The following is a 937-nucleotide window of genomic DNA, read 5'->3' as shown; positions in this document are numbered from 1 at the left end:
CCGGCATCCGAAACTGGGAGTTTTTTCATGGCTACCAAATAAGTGTCACATATTTTTACAGATATATATAAAACCAAACATACATATTGAATAGGTGCATATGTACATATATGTGTGTGTATGTGTATAAAACCAACCTATCATCCCATAGGGTTTCTCTGGAAGATAAGAATAACTGACAGAAGCATAAGAGCTTTTATGAGTGCATTTAGAAGCATTTGCCCTAAATATATTAAAAGGATATATATATATGTATATGTGCATATGTATACATATCTATTTATATATGTACATGTATATACACACACACACACACACATTTAGTGTTGACTGTCAGAAGAAAGTACTCAATACTATGGTAGAGCTATTTTTTATTTTAGTTGCGCCAGTCTGAGTTTCATCTCTCTGTGCACAGGCTCTTCAAGCATACATTCATACATATGCATGTGTGTGTGTATATATATATATATATATATTGATATATATATATGTTTGTGTGTGTGTATGGTTGAGTTTAATCATAAAGAGTCATTAATATGTATGTAGTTAAAACCGAAGTCTAATTTATTATTTTAACCAATCTACCGAAAAAATAAAACAATCAACAAAATGAAATTGAAAATGAACAAAAAAAAAATTATATATATATTTTTTTAATGGACTGCTAAAAGCCAAAAATAACACCTTAAAAACAAAGAAAATATTTCCGGTGTTGAAATGAAAAGACAGGAATCGGAACAGTTATATCATAGTTTGACCCATTTTTCCTTCATATTCTCAAAAAACAACATATGTACAGACGCACATGTGTTAGTATTGACGAATATAAAATATTCATAGAGATGGAAAAAAAAACCCATGTCATTCATTCTGAACTTGGAGGTCTTGTAATAAATATTTTCACATGATCCTTGCTGATTTGTAAAAAAGTATTTGA

The sequence above is a fragment of the Octopus bimaculoides genome, chromosome 27 (assembly GCF_001194135.2).
Source record: "Octopus bimaculoides isolate UCB-OBI-ISO-001 chromosome 27, ASM119413v2, whole genome shotgun sequence".
Taxonomy (NCBI): Eukaryota; Metazoa; Mollusca; class Cephalopoda; order Octopoda; family Octopodidae; genus Octopus; species Octopus bimaculoides.
This window is presented reverse-complemented; position numbering follows the sequence as displayed.